This window comes from Chiloscyllium plagiosum, unplaced genomic scaffold, assembly GCF_037043375.1.
Source record: "Chiloscyllium plagiosum isolate Xiang-an unplaced genomic scaffold, Cpla_swu_hap1 HiC_scaffold_9, whole genome shotgun sequence".
In the NCBI taxonomy this organism is placed as follows: Eukaryota; Metazoa; Chordata; class Chondrichthyes; order Orectolobiformes; family Hemiscylliidae; genus Chiloscyllium; species Chiloscyllium plagiosum.
The window spans coordinates 120,685,528-120,701,477 of NW_028270147.1; the positions used below are offsets into that span (position 1 = coordinate 120,685,528).

General features: G+C 46.1%; 1 long non-coding RNA gene and 1 pseudogene across 1 annotated transcript; one reads left to right on the top strand and one right to left on the bottom strand.

Moving 5' to 3' along the window:
• The window catches only part of LOC148149291 (centrosome-associated protein 350-like), a 629,436-nt pseudogene that overhangs the window by 522,738 nt on the left and 90,748 nt on the right, over positions 1 to 15,950 (bottom strand).
• On the top strand, positions 3,657 to 14,069 carry LOC148149294 (uncharacterized). The gene is made up of 2 exons (XR_015758255.1): positions 3,657 to 3,691; positions 13,194 to 14,069. It is a non-coding gene; the product is annotated as an uncharacterized LOC148149294 (long non-coding RNA).

Below are 15,950 nucleotides of genomic sequence, written 5' to 3' on the forward strand. Positions count from 1 at the left end.
ATCCAAATTGTTCATATAAATGATGAACAACAGTGGATCCAGGATCAATTCTTGTGGCAGACGGCTGGTCACTGGCCTCCAGTCTGAAGAACAACCCTCTCTCACCAGCCTCTGCCTCCTACCATTAGGCCAATTTTATATCCAATTGGCGTGCTCTCCCTGGATCCTATGTGATATAATCTTACTAAGCAGTCTACCATGGGGAACATTGTCTAAGGCCTTGCTAAAGTGCATGTAGACAGAGTGTACTGCTCTACCTTTATCTATCTCTGTGATTACTTCTTCAAAAACTCAGTCATCTACTCGTCTCCATCGGAAACTCCAGTGAATAGGAGGCCCATGTTTACTGGTCTCTGTTGGAGGATCCAGTCAGAAGGAGATCCATGTTTACTGGTCTCTGTTGGAGGTTCCAGCAGGAAGGAGGCCCATGTTTACTGGTCGCTATTGGGTATGGGGTTCAGTTCCTTTCTGTTGTAACTGTGTGATAGTCCAACCCTCATCCCAGTGAAACAGCCTGACTCAGAGACTCATCATGGAAGTGGAAGGAAAGGGAAAAGGATTGGAACATGTTGTGAATGTACAGGTTGGGTCAGTGGGTCAGAGCCTGTCCTGTCCCTCCAGCTCACACTGATGGCCTGAGGATCTCCTCTCTCTGCTGTGCCTTCATGGAATGAGCTTTGTGTCCAAATCAGTCCCCGGTGAGAATAGGCCAACAGCACAGAATTGCCTTTCTTTTGACAAGAATCTGTCCATCTTCCTGAGCGAGGCCAAACCCTGGTCAATGTGGGAAATGGGGAGTTACTCCAGGAAAATACATCCTTCTGGGGTCAAGGGTTAATGTCCATTAGTGGTGCAGAGCAGAGGGAGATTTATCCTGCATTCAACTGGCACCGCCCAGGACACTGTCAGAAAGAGAGAGAAGCGAGACAGAGAGAGAGAGAGCGAGAGAGTTTGTGTGTGTGTGTGCACGCGCATGCAAGAGAGAGAGAGAGAGAGAGAGAGATCGGGGGATAGAGGGAGGAGCATCTGAGACAGTTTGAGATATGTGAGGGGACCAAGAGAGAGGTAGAGGGAGATAGAAATGGTGAGGTTGAGGGATAGAGAGAGAAACAAGACATGACTGAGAGGCATGGAGAGAGTAAGAGACAGGATGGGTGTGACACCAAGAGTGAAGGGAATCAAGAGAGAGAGGTTAGGGTTGAGTGTGTGTGATATAGAGAGAGAGAGAGAGATTCGAGTATGGTTAGAGACAGAATGCTAGAAAGGGAGGGAGAGAGACTGTCGATTGGGATGCAGAGAGTGTGGGAGAGAAAGAGAGGGAGGAATAGAGAGGGGCAGATAACATTTGGATGCTTTCAATTATAGCGAGAGATGGAGTGAGTGACGGAGACAGAGAAAGATGCAGAAATAGAGATTATGAGACGGAGTGAGGAACTGGGAATGAGTTGGAGGGAGTGGCTTTGAGACAGAGAAAGAGAATATGAAAGAGATTAACAGTGGGGGAGAGAGAGAGATAGAGGTAGAGAGAAAGAAGTGTAAGGTGTGAGTCAGAAAGGGAGATAGAGAGAGAGATAGAGAAAGAGAGAGAGAGAGAGAGAGAGAAGAGGACAGGTCCTGGTCACCACATTCTGGGAAGAATGTGATTGTACTTGAGAGGGTACGGGGAGATTTCCCAGGATGCTGCCTGAATGTGAGCTTTGAGATAAGTTAGAAAGGTTTTCCTTGGAGCAGTGAAGGCTGAGAGGGGACCTTATAGAGGGGTATAAGATTATTTGGGGCAGTGATAGTGTGGGTAGGAAGGCACTTTATACACGAGTAAAGGACTCAATAACCAGGGACCGAGATTGAAGGTAACACAGACATGGACACACAGAAACTCGGAGCTGGAGCAGGCCATTCGGCCCTTTGAGTCTTGTGTGTCATTCAGTATGATCATGGCTGACCCTCTCTCTCAAAGCCATATTCCTGCTTTCTCCCCATTCCCTTCATGCTGTTAAAATGCAAAACAATTATCTCTCTCTTTTTCTTGAATATATTCAGTGGTAGAGAATTCTACAGGTTGACCACCCTCTGAGTGAAGAAATGTTTCCTCATCTCAGTCCTAAATGGTCTATCCTGTATCCCCCTGAGACTGTGTCCCCTGGTTCCAGACTCGCCAACCAGGGGAAACCTCCCCCCTGCCCAGCCCTGTTAGAATTTTATATGTTTCAATCAGATCCCCTCTCATCCTTCTGAACTCGAGTGAGTCCAGGCCCAGTCAAGTTGGAAAGTGAGAGGAGAATTGAGAAATGTTTTCACCCAGAGGGTGGTGGGAGTCTGGAACTCACTGCCTGAAAGGCTGGTTGACTCGCAAACTCTCGTGACATTGGAGCAGTGTTTAGATATTCCCTTGTGTTGCTGTAACCTCCAGGGTAAGGAGCCAAGAGCTGGTGGATGGGATTAGTGTCATCAGATCGCTGTTTAACAGCACAGACGCAATGGGCCAAATGGCCTCATTCAGTGCTGTTCACATCAATGACTCTCTGAGACAGTGAGAAAGAGAGAGAGAGAGAGAGAGAAGAGGAAGTGTGAGGGGCTGACGTGGCTCTCTCTGCCTGATGCCATTTACATACTGAGGAACACCCAGTCAGACTCTCACAGGCTGCAGCTTTATAAAGCAGAGCCCAGTGAAGGGAGAGTTTATCAGGAACCAGGCACAGGGACAGGAGCACACACCATGATTTCATACATCCAGCTGATCTGGCCCCTGGCATTCTGTGTCGCAGGTACAAATCTCTCTCCTTTCACCTTGAATCTTTAGCTGCTCTCCATTTCTCTTCAATTCCACTGACTTGTGATTGAAGGAAAAATGCTGAAACCGGAGGAATGCTCAGTGTCTCCAACAATCTCTCATTTGACAGGCTCATTCTGTGACAGTTTTGACTTCACTGTGTTTCTCTCTGACCCCTCAGGTATCAGTGGGGACATCACAATGACCCAGTCTCCCCCGGTGCTGTCAGTGGGACTGGGCCACACTGCAACCATCACCTGTACGGCCAGTCAATCTGTTAGCAACTATGTTAACTGGTACCAGCTGCGAGAAGGTCAGAAACCCTCTCTCCTGATCTATGCTGCAACAAATCGATTCACAGGAGTCTCCGATCGATTCACGGGCAGTGGATATGGGACCAGTTTCACCCTGAAAATCAGCAACGTTCAGAATGAGGATGTCGCTGACTATTACTGTATGCAGTATAGCAGCTCCCCCTACACAGTGTTACAGAGCCATACAAAAACCTCAATAGGCACAGTCCCACTGCCTGTACTGACACATCCAGTTACATATAAATGTAAATGAACAAACTAACCCATGCTGGATTGTCACTGTCCACTACACACTCCAGTCTCTGTGGTGTCCAGCATTTACTGAAGGCCTCAAATTTCCCTCTTACACTCCATCGCCACACGTGAAGAACAGCTGCAAAACTTAACATTGAAAAATACATTTGACAAACCGCCCGAGCCCAGCTGGACACAACCCAGAGAGACAGAGACAGAAACACACATGAATGAGGGAGAGAGAAAGAGAGTGAGAGGGAGAGTGTGAGAGTGAGTGAGAAAGGGAAGCAAAGAGCAGAGATTTTTGTACAGCCTCTGCACTGGGAGCTCTCACTGTGGCTTACGTTCGGGAAAGGAACCAAGCTCCGACTGAGTAAGTAAACCTCAATCCTCCATTATTAACCCTGTCAATACTGAAACACACTTTCTAAAACACAAATGCTGAATTGTTGAAGGTGTTAGTGAGAAGTTGCAGTGAATGAAATAGTTGATTAAGGAGCACTGTGTCTAACAGGGTGTCCAGCTGTATTTCTTTCGTTCCATTGTCCCTTTAAGCAGCAAGATATAAGTCAATTAGTTTTACTCACCATGTGGAGGAGCACTATCCATTTGCAACCTGTGGTCCCATTCCTGCAGCATGGAGTGAAATCAGTGAGTAGCCTCCTGCCAGTCTCAGTGTGTCGGACACGGGCAGAGTTTGATGTGAGCTCTGGCTCCCTGTCCCAGTCTCTGATCTCACTGACCTCAGCAGCAGCAGCAGCAGCACAGTGAGACACCGAGCTCCCACCTCCCCCAGCTTTAACTCTGCTCAATCACACAATCACAGAATTGTTACAGTGCACACGGAGGCCGTTCCGCCCATCCTGTCTGGACCGGCTCTCCGAATGAGCAATTCACTGAGTGTCATTCTCCTGCCTTCTCCCTGTCACCCTGCACATTGTTCCTTTTCGAATAACAGTCTCATTCCCTTCGGAATGTTTCAATTGAAGCTGCCTCCACCACACTCTCAGGCAGTGCATTCCACACCTGAACCACTCGCTGGCTGAGAATGTTTTTCCTCATCTCACTTTTGATTCTCTCACTAATTACTTTAAATCTGTGCCCTCTCCTTCTCAATACTTTCATGAGTGGGAACATTTTTTTCCCTATTTCCTCTGGCCAGACACCTCCAGATTTTGAATTCCTCAAACAAATTTCCTCTCAGCCTTCACTTCTCCAAGGAAGATAGTCCAAACTTCTCCAAAGTTTGTTCATAACTGACATTCCTCATCCCTGAACCTTCTATGGGAAGTTTTTGACCCCATCTCCAAAATATTCACATCCTTCATGAATTATTCCCCTTATCTATTCCCGTAGTCCCATTTGCTTGCATTTAGCTAATTTCCCACATATCGTTCCTGTCCATGTACCTGTTCAAATGCCTTTTAAATGTTGTTATCATACTCACCTCTATGACTTCCTCTGGCAGCTCATTCAATACACGCACCACCCTCTACGTGAACGAGATGCACCTCAGGTCCTTTTTGAATCTTTCCCCTCTTGCTTTAAACCTCTGCTGTTTAGTTTTGGACTCACTTACTCTGGGGAATAAACCTGAGCTAGTCATCTTATCTATGCCCATTATCATTTTATAAACCTCTAAAATGTCACCCAGCAGTCTCTGACCTTCCAAGGGAAATAGCCCAAGCCTAACCAGCCTCTCCTTATAACTCAAACCCTCCAGTCTCGGTGACATCCTTGTCATCCTTTTTACACCCTTTCCAATTTAAAGACATCCTTCCAATAGCAGGGTGACTGGGAATGTGCCTGACCAATACCTTGGAGAGTCGTAACAACTCCCACATGTAATGCTCTGACCCAATAGAAGCAATTGTACCAAATGCTTTCTTCACCACCCTGTCTCCATGTGACACCAGTTTCAATCCTCTATGTGCCTCCACCCCTTGGTCTCCCTGTTTGACAACACTCCCCATGGCCCCACAGTTAACTGTGTTAGCCCTGGCCTGGTTTTTGTACCAAAATGCAACACCTCGCTATTATCTCAATGTGTAATGTAAATGTACTCTCAAATAGCCTTCTTCTCAGTCCATGAAACTACCAATATTAGTGTCATCTGCAAACTCACAAACCATGCCCCCTATATTCTCATTCAATTTGTTTCTATAAATGATGAACAATGATGAACCCAGAACCAATCCTTTTGCCACATCGCTGGTCACAGGCTTCCAGTCTGAACAACCATTATCTACCACCACTCTCTGTCTCCAACCATTAAGCCAACTTTGTATCAGTTAGCTTGCCCTCCCTGGATCCAACTTGATCTAACTTACTAACCAATTGACCATGCAGCACCTTGTCAAAGGTCTTGCTAAAGTCCATGTAGACAATGTCTACCCTCTGCCCTCAGCTATCTTCTTGGTCATGTCTTCAAAAAACTCAATCAAATTTGTGAGACATGTTTTCCCACTGACAAAGCTTTGTGGTTATTCTTAATCAATCCTTGTCTTTCCAAATGCATTTAGATCCTGTCTGTCAAAATCCCCTCCAACAACTTACCACTATCAGACTCACCGGTCTATAATTCCCAGGGTATTCCTTGCAGACCTTCCTAAATATCAGCACAAAATTAGCCATGCTCCAGTCTTCCAGCACATCACCTGTGGCTGTTGATGATACAAACATCTCACCAAGGGGTGTCAAAGTCTCTTCCCAAGCTTCCCACAAAGTAGTGGAGCTGATCAGGTCCTGGGGATTTATCGACCTTTATGAGTTTAAAGAACAGATTACTGCAGCTCTTCTCCTGTAATATGGTCTCTTCTCAAGACATCAACATTTATTTCCCGAATTTCCTTCACTTCGATGTCCTTCTCAACCATAAATACTGCAGCAAAATATTAGATTGGTAACTCGTTCATATTCTGTTTTAAAATAAAATATGAAAATTCTAAGAGTGAGACATTTGGAGGTGATCCATGGGATATGATCCATGGTCATGACTTTACTCTGGATTGTCCTTTGTCCTTTTCCACTGTCTCCCTAAACCTTGTGATCCAATTATCACTCTTCCCTAAATGTCCTCTTACTGACACTCGATCTACTTGGGCCTCCTCATTCCCAAGATCCAGGTCTGGCAGAGCTTCCTTTCTGATTGGAATGGGAACACACGGCTGGAGAAAATTCACCCGAGCACACTCTCATAACTCTGGCCCCTCTCTGTCCTTCACACTGCTCCGATTTCATTCTATATTCTGATAATTAAAGTTACCCAAAAGTATGCTGTGAATTTCTTGCAGATTTCTCCCTCTACATCCTTCCCTCTAGTTGGTGACCGACAGACTGCACTGAACAACCTGATTGCACCTTTTTTGTTCCTTATCTCAAACCAAATCCATTCTGCCCTTGACCCCTCTGGGACATCCTCTTTCTCCAATTCTGCACTGATCTTAACCAATCCCTTTTCCTATCTTTGTTGAACACCTTGTATCCAGGAATATTTAACACCCAGTCCTGTCCTCATTTGAGCCTCATCTGTAAGAGCAACAACACCAGATTTCCACTTGGTAATATGCGTCTGTAACTCCCCAATCTTACTCCCCATACTCCACGCAGGCCCGTACATGCACACAGTCAGTTGGATTTAGAAATTATTACTCTCTCCCTCACTGTGACCTGGCCAAATAAGTTACTCTTCCTTACTTTAGAGTATCCATCTCTTGCATTATTCTGTTTTCCTTGGTGTTCCTCCCTGATATTTCCTCCTGGTTCCCACAGCCCCCCCTTCCATGTTCATTTAAACCCTCTCCAACAGCACCAGCAAATCACCCCACAAGGAGCTCAGTTCCTGCTCTGTTCAGGAGCAACCCATCTGGTCTATAGAGGTCACATCTCCCACAAAGTCATTCCCAATGTCCCAAGAATCTCAAACGCTCCCTCCTGGATCACCTTTCCAGCCTCAGATACACCCTGCCTTATCCTTTTGTTCCTATCCTGACTTGCATTGGTCACTGGGAGTAGTCCAGAGATTCAGAATTTTGAGCTCCTGTTGCTAATTGCCTCCAGAGCTCCCTAAAATCTGACTGCAGGACCACATCCCTTTTCTCCCTCTGTCACTGGGACCACGACTGCTGACTGTTCCCCCTCTCCCCTCAGGGTGGGAGACTTCACACCATCCTGGAATCCCATCTGCAGCTGCAGAAACACCTATCGATTGCACTCACTCTTGAATCTCCTCTCACTATCGCTCTTCCAGTCTTCCTTGTGCCTCCCTGTACAGCTGAGTCACCGTGGTGCCATGGACTTGGCTCCGGCTGCACTCCCCAGATGAACCATCATTCTCATCAGGATTCCAAACTGAATCCTGGTTGGACAGTGGGATGCACTCAGGGGATTCCTGTACGAGCTGCCTGATCCTTTTGGACTGTCTGCTGCTCCCCTATTCCCTCTCTCCCTGCATACTCTGAAGCTGCAGGGTGACCACATCTAGAAACGTGCTTTCCACGGCGCTCTCAGCCTCACGGACGCTCCGCACTGACACCGAAACCCAGAGCTCCAACTGCTGTCACTGACCACACTTCCTGAACTCATGGTATTCCAGGAGATGGGAAGCATCCTGAAGTTCCCACATGGAACAGGGTGCACACTCTCACCACTCCCTGGTTATCCCTTGATGAAGTTCTGATGACAAACAGCTCCAGCTGGGCTCAAATCCAGGCCTTTCTGTGTTCCAGGGTTTGGCAGAGTCTGTTCAAAAGACAATATGATAACAGAGCAGAATTAGGCCATTCGCCCCATCATGTCTGCTGTGCCGTTTGGTCATGGCTGATGTGTTTCTCACGACCATTCTCCTGCCTTCTTCCCATTATGTTTGATCGCCTTCCCAATCAGGAACCTATCAATGTCCGTCAGAAACACACATTGCCTTCACCTCCACAGCATGAGTTCCACAGATTAACCATCTTCTGGCAGAAGAAATTCCTCCTCATCTCAGTCCTAATGGATTATCCCTAAAGTCTGTGGCTGTGCCCTCTGGTCCATGTTTCTCTGACTGGTGGAAACATCTCACCCCCGCCCACTCTATCCAGGCCTCTCAGTATTCTGTAAGTTTCAATGTGATCTCCGCATGTCCTTAAGAACTCTATCAAGTACACATCCACAGTCCTCAATCTCTCCTCGACAGACCAGGCTGTCACCCCCAGGGTCATTCTCATAAACCTCCTCTGGATCTCCCCCAATGCAAGCACATCCCTCCTTAGATACATGTCCCAAAACTGTTCACAATATTCCAAATGCAGTCTGGCCAGAGTCTCATACAGCCTCAGCAGTACACACCTGCTCTTGTATTCTAACTCAGTTGAAATGAATGCTAACATTGCATTTGTCTTCCTAATTGCCAACTGAACCTACATATTAACCTTAAGTGAAATCAGAAAGAGGACTCCTAAGTCCCTTTATGTTTCAGAATTCCAAATTTCCCCATTTTGAAAACAGTTTGAGTCTCTACTCTTCCAACCCAAGGGCATAACCTCATACTTTCCCACTTTGTATTCCATCTGTCACTTCTTTGCCCATTCTCTGAGCCTTTCCAGTCCTTCTGCAGCCTCCCTGCTTCCTCAACTCTCCCTGTCCCTCCCCTCATCTTTGTGTCATCAGCAAATTTAGCAACAATGCCCTCAGTTCCTTTTCCCAGATCGTTAATATATAATTAATTGTTACGTGAATAGCTGAGGTCCCAATACTGCCCCCTGCTGAACTGCATGAGGCACCAGCTGCCATCCTGCAAAAGACCCATTTATTTCCACTCTCTACCCTTGTCAGTACTGGGCCCCAAACCCCATGGGCTCTTATGTTATTTAGCAGCCTCCTGTGTGGCAACTTGTCAAAGGCCTTCTGGAAACCCAAACAGATCATGTCCATTGGCTCTCCTTTGTCTAACTTGCTCATTGATATTATTGCATATAATTCCCAGCTTCTCCCTCTCGAACTGCAGGGTGAATTGTATCACATTATGGTCACTGCCTCCTCAGGGTTCATTCACCTTCAGCTCCCCAATCAGGGCTGTCTCATTACACATCACCGAATCCGGAATTACCTGTTTCCTAGTGGCTCTACCACAAGCTTTTCCAAAAAAAGTATCTCTCAGACATTCCATGAATTCCTTTCCGTGAGATCCATTCCCAACCTGACTTTCCCAGTCCACCTGCATATTGCAGTCCCCATGATTATTGTAATAATCCCTTTCTTACATGCGTTTTCTATCTCCTGATTTATTTTCTGCCCCACATCCCGACGACTGAGAGGAGACTTGTACATAATTCCCATCAAGCCCTTTGCTATTTTGTGGGTCCTTAAGTTGACTCACACAGATTCTATGCTTTCCAACTCCATATTTCCTCTTGCTGTCGATGTAATTTCAGTTCTTCCTGACAGGGTAAACCTGCTCCTCCCACACACACCCCCACCACCCTCACACCTCTACCCATCATTAGAAACATAGAAACATAGAAAATGGCTGCAGGAATAGGCCACTCAGCCCTTTGAGTCTGCACCACCGTTCAATATGATCAATGCTGATTACGCGATCCATTTTCCCATTCCCACTCCACCCCCATATCCCTTGATTCCGCAGGTTCACAACATCGGAATAACTTAACCCTTAATCTTCGACTGTGACCCCAAGTTTTGGATTTTCGTAATATCAAGAACATTCTTTCAGCATCAAGCCTGTCAAATCCCATCAGGATTTTATATGTTTCTGTGAGATTCCTCTCATTCTTCTAAATCCCAGTGAGTACAAGCCCAGTCGATCCAGTCTTTCCTCATATGTCAGTCCTGCCGTCCCGGGAATCAGTCTGGAGAACCTTCGCTGGACTCCCTCAATAGCAAGAATGTCCTTCCTCAGACTAGGAGACCAAACCTGCACACAATACTCAAGCTGAGGCCTTAATTCTGCAAGACATCCTTACTCCAATACACAAATCCTCTCACTGTGAAGGCCAGCATGTCATTAGCTTTCCTCACTGCCTGCTGCACCTGCATGCCCCCTTTCAGTTACTGTTCCACCATGACACCCAACTCACATTGCACCTCACCTTTTCCTAAACTTTCATCATTCACTAATAATCTGACTTACTGTTTTACCACCAAAGTGGATAATCTCACATTTACCCACATTATATTGCATTTGCCAAGTATTTGTCCACTCAGCCAGCCTGTCCAAGTCACTCTGCAGCCTCTTAGCATCCTCCTCACAGCACACATTGCCACCCAGCTGAGTGTCATCTGCAAATTTGGAGGGATTGCATTCAATTCCTTTGTCCATATCATTTATGTATATTGTGAACAGCTGGGGTCCCAGCACTGAACCCTGTGGTACACCACTCATCACTGCCTGCCACTCTGAAAGGGACCCATTTATTCCAACTCTCTGCTTTCTATCTGCCGACGAGTTCTCTCTCCATGTCAATACATTACCTCCAATACCAAGAGTTTAGTTTTGCTCACTAATCTCTTGTAAGGGATCTTGTCAAAAGCCTTTTGAAAGTCCAGAACACAACATCCACTGGGTCCTGAGGGAGGGTCACTCAATCTGAAATGTTAACTTCGATTGCTGTCCACAGATGCTGCCAGACCTGCTGAACTTTTTCATCAATTTTTGTTGTCCACTGATTCAGCCTTGTCCATTCTCCACTGATCACATCCTCAAAACCTTCCAGAAGATGTGTCAGGCCTGATTTCCCTTTAGTAAATCCATGCTGACTTGGACCGATCCTGTCACTGCTTTCCAAATGCTCGGTTATTGTATCTTTAATAACTGACTCCAGCGTTTTCCTCATGTATAATTCCTCATTTTCACTCTCCCTCCTTTTATTAAAAAGTGGAGTTACATTGGATACTGTCCAGTCCATTGGAACTCTGTCAGAGTCAACAGAATGTTGGAAAATGATCAACAATGTGTCCACTATTTCTACACCCACTTTCTTAAATACTCTGATGACTTGCTGGCCCCTGGGGACTTACACGTTTTTATACCATCAATCTCCCCAAAACCATTTCCTGACTAACAAGGATTACCTTCAGTTCCTTCTTCACACTTGATCCTCTATGCCCTCGCATTTCCTTTCAATAGGATGTGCATCCGTGGATATTTAGTTCCCAGCCCTGATCCCCTTGCAGCCACGTCCCTGAGCCACAGGCTCATTTACCTTGTTTCATATACTTAATGCATCGAAGTACAACACCCTCAGTCATGCACTGACTGCCTCCTTCTCATAGTTATCTCCTTTAGAAATCACAGAATCCCTACAGTGTGGAAGCAGGCCATTCAGCCCAGACTGACCCTCCAAAAAGCATCCCACCCACCCTACAATTCCCATGGATAATCCTCCTAACCAAAATATTTTGTGAAAATGGGAGGAAACCCAAGTGGACGCAGGGAGAATGTGTCAATCCCACACAGACAGTCAGTTGGAATTGAGTCTGTGTCTCCGGAGCTGTGAGACAGCAGTGCTAACCACTGATCCACCATTCCACCCTACGGTGCCTCAAGTTCGATTCCTGATCCTTTCCATAATCTCGATCCTATTACTTGGTCTGGATACTTTAATAACTTCTCCTGAGCTCCTACCTTCTTTAGTTAGTTTAAACTCCTCGCAAACTTGATTTCCCTTGGTTTGTGTGGTACCACTTTGTCTACATTATTCCGAATGGTTCATGTGTTAAGAGACAAAACCTTTAAGCTTGTTCTATATTGTTCTTCCCTGCACTTCTAAGTTTCCTCAGTACAATATGACATTCACAATACTCTGTCCCTTTCCTTTTATTTTCTGGTAACAATCAATTCCATCACTAACCAGTATTCCTCCCTTCTCCTTTAACTTTCATTTCCTCATTTTCCATCCAACTGTTCGAGTTACTTTCTCTTTGAATCATATTCAGGCTGATACTTATTCCTGAACAAACATCATTCAAAAATGTTCCTTGGTTCATTGTTGCTTGTGGGATTTTGTGTACAATCTGGCTTCCACATTTCCTACATTACAACAGTGACCCCATTTCAAACAAGTCCCACACGGTCTGCAAATGTCTTTAGGACAGCATGGATCTTTCTTTTCATTGGATGAACTGGGAGTCTTTCAGATGTGAAAGATGCTGTTCTCATAGTGCACAGTTCTCCTCCTGAACTACAGTTACTGCTATATATGTCCCTCTCTTTTGTGAAAACAGACCAGAAGTTTTCATGAGGAACCATTGCTCCATCTTCCACCACTGCACACAAGTTCCCTTCCTGCTCTCGAATGGGCCTCACACATTCCTTCATTCTCTTGTTCTTTCTGTGATTATAAAACATCACTGGGATTTCCCTGACTTCATTTGGACACATTTCATCCTGTCAGCTCTTTGCTTTCCTCAGGTCCTGGTAAATTTCACCCTTGCATTTTGTCTTTCAGCCCACTTTTACCCAATCCCTGCCCAGTTTAGTAAAATGGTTTTGTTCCCAAATGAAAACTTTCACACTTGCTCCATTGTTCTCCAGTTCCATCCCGACTCTCAATCTCACTGAGTTCTGATCACTGTCACTGAAGTGCTCCCCCATTGAGAGCCCTTCCAGCTGCCCACATTCATTCCCTAAAGAATGATCCAAAACTGCCCCTTCTCTTTCACCATCACCCTCTCAGGGGCAATTAGGGATGGGCAATAAATTCTCGCCCTGTCAGTGACAGTCACATCCCAAGAAGCAATTTTAAAAGGCCCTGTCCTTTTATGGGGTCTGTTAGGTATTGAATACAAATGTTCAAATGGATTGTTTTGCCAGTGAATGTTCAGAGTTGAAATCCCTTTGAATGGCAGGGATTAAAATTATTTCTGTTGTCTTTCAGGCCGTGAGAACTCTCAGCCCAAGCTGACCCTGTTGCCCCCCTCCCCAGAGCAGGTCAATGCCAAGGGCACTGCCACCCTGGTGTGCCTTGCCAATCACTTCTATCCTGATGAGCTGGAGGTGCAGTGGAAGAAGGACGGTGCAGTCATTTCGGACGGGGTTCAGACCAGCAACTACCTGCGAGCTTCGGACAGCACCTACAGTGTCAGCAGCCTGCTGACCCTCTCTGGGTCTGACTGGGAGTCCAACGCTCGCTTCTCCTGTGCCCTCACCCACGTGACCCTCCCCTCTCCCCTCAGCAAGAGCATCAGGAGATCAGAATGTGTGTAGAGTGTTCAAGACAGTCCACAGAGGAGACACAACTTTAAATAGAACAGGGCTGAGCTGGCAGGACAAAGGTCATGGTCAGCACTGAATTTCAACTCTCTTCCTTCTTGGGATTGGCTCGGTGACATTTCTGAGGTTCAAGGGTTAAGGCAGGTCATTGGGATCATCAAAAGGAAGCTTTACTCTGTATGAAACCCCGTGCTGACCCTGTCCTGGGAGTGTTTTATGGGGATAGTGATGACTTGTGATGCCAAGTAAAACCTCTCGAAGATGCTGAAAACTGTCAGCTGTACAAAACAATGTGAACCTCTGAAATCTCTGCTTCAGTAAACCAGATCTCCTTCCTGCTCAGCCGCCAGTTCGAATTTAAGCTTCTGTCACTACTTAAAGGGACAGGATTCTTATGTCATTGAGAAAATCTCCACAAGTGTTTTCCTCAAGCTCCATTGTGGCTGTGAATTTGTGCAGCTTCCTCTGTCTGGGCTGTTAATTGAAGTCTGTTTTCTGTCAATGTAAATCTGCAAAAAGGAATAAAGATCAAGAAGATTCAGTCTCTGTCTCGTGTGTGCTTTGGAAATGGCCAGAGCTACTGGGAGCCCTGCATTGATGAATATGATCAGCAGCATCTTGTTACTCAGAATAACAATTTCACAGGTTTTGGGAAATAAATATTACTTAAATTAGACTTGGGTTTTCTTTACTCTTAAAGTGCGATGCATTGATCCCGTGTGTCCCTGGAGTAAGATTGAGAATGTTAAATCTGGGGAGTCTGGGAGTCACGGCTGGGGAAGGCAGTCAATGATAAACTGGTTCCACCTTCTGCTGTCATATTCTGTAACCTCTGGGCCATCTCAGTGAGAGACATCCAGGGCTCAGGATGGATTCCAGAGCAGCTCAATGACCTGACTGTTGTGTTCCTTAGTCCACATGTGACTCCAATAATCTCAATCGAGGACTTTAGTATCAGTGGGAATCAATGGGGCTGAAATCTTATCCAAACAGACCCTCACACAGCGGGGAGGCTGCTGGTGGCTCAGAAACCCCTTGGATTCAGTCCCAGAGTCCACTGTGGCTCTTTCATTCAAACAGCATTAACACACTGACACCACATTCAGAGGGCAATCCTGAGATGGGGCAAGATTGGTTCTTGATTGTGGGGAAATGGGGGCTGGGTGTGAAATGTCCAGTCTGAAGCTGGTGGGGGTACTTTATAATGAAGAATAGAAACTGATGTCAGAATAAAGTCAGGTGTTGATGGGAGTGAGGAATATCTCAGTGATCTGTCTCCAGAATCCACACACTACACACATCCTTCTGTCAGACCCTGAAGGCAGAGAAACTGCTCCTTGACACCCTATATTTCTCTATCTTTCCCAGAAAAGGTGAAGTATTCTCTGCCTCAGTGATTCCCTGGGACAGGACTTTTTAAAAAGGGCTGTGGGAAGGGAAATGTTGCCTCTCAATGACAAAGCCAATGGAAGGATGTGGAACTGGCTCTGTGAAATGTTAGGGCACAGAGAATGACACCAGAAACAATTCAATGTTGTCACTCTCTCCTTTGCAATTGCTAAACTGGTAACAATTACTTTTTGCTCACAATTTGCTCTCTCGAATTTGATCCACTTGCCTTTCTTACTTTGCTTTTTTTGACTTCAGTCTGTGGGTAGTTCCATCAAAACCCAATCTCCTCACACTCATCCTGGCCCCTGAAGAGATTAGAGACAAACTGCAAATGCTGGAATCCAAGGTTGACAAACAGGAGGCTGGGAGAACACAGCAAGCCCAGGCAGCATCAGGAGGAAGAGAAGTCAACGTTTTGGGTGTAAACCTTCTTCAGGAAGTGGGATGGATGGGTGTTGGGGGAGCTGCAGATAAAGGGAGTGGCCGGGGCAGGGTGGTTAGGTGGGGATAGGTGGAGACAGGACGAGGGTAGGACATGGTTGGTCGAAGGGAGGGATAATTCTGGATTCATCTCTCCCATCGACCAATCAGGTCATACTCTCTATCCTTCTCAACCTATCACCACCTCACCACCTCGCTCCCACCCACCCCTTTATCTACAACTCCCCTGACACCTACACCACCCCCCCCCCCCCCCCCCCCCCCCCCCCACTTCCTGAAGAAGGGTTACACCTGAAACGTCAACCTCTGAAGAGATTAGACAAGGTTATTTCATGGAATCAAACCATCGAGCCCATCAATCCTGAAAACGGATTCCAACATTGAAGTCCCATTTGCTGGTTGCAAATGTAAAGTCTCTTTCAGGCTGAAAGAAGGAAGCTTTCGATTGAGAAATGAGTGAGCTTAACCCAGATCCTGAACAACAGCACTTCAGAATGGAGTGATATAAATCAGAAGCAATATAAATACAGGGCAGCTTGTATACTGCAGCTCGCACTAAGTGCAGCCAGCATAGAGGGGAATGCTGGGA